The sequence below is a fragment of the Ornithorhynchus anatinus genome, chromosome 19 (genome assembly GCF_004115215.2).
Source record: "Ornithorhynchus anatinus isolate Pmale09 chromosome 19, mOrnAna1.pri.v4, whole genome shotgun sequence".
In the NCBI taxonomy this organism is placed as follows: domain Eukaryota; kingdom Metazoa; phylum Chordata; class Mammalia; order Monotremata; family Ornithorhynchidae; genus Ornithorhynchus; species Ornithorhynchus anatinus.
In genome coordinates, this window is record NC_041746.1 from 27,998,308 (window position 1) to 27,998,753 (window position 446).

Below are 446 nucleotides of genomic sequence, written 5' to 3' on the forward strand. Positions count from 1 at the left end.
CAGTCCAGGCTTGGACTTTGGACCAAGGGAAAGACAAACTCACTGTGGGGAAGGGAAAAAAAAGCGTTTCTCACCCTGTCCCTCAGCTTCCTCTCCCTTGCGCTCGGACGGTGGTCAGGTAGTTCACCGCTGCGTATTCAAGTACCGAGAGGAACACGAACACGAAACTGACCCAGAGGTAGATGTCCACGGCCTTGATGTAGGACACGCGGGCATGGAGGCGTTCACGCCCGTGATGATGGTCGACATAGTCAGGACCGTTGTGATACCTGGGAAAATCCCCAGGCACGGTTACCTTGGGCACTGAGCTCACAACGGCCTTCATGTTTCAACTGGACTCTCATCCCAAACTTTACTTCTATATGTCAGCTTCAAAGAGTAAGAGAAGCAACAGCCTAGTGGATAAGCATGGCCTGGGAGTCAGAAGAACCTGGTCTAATCCTGAC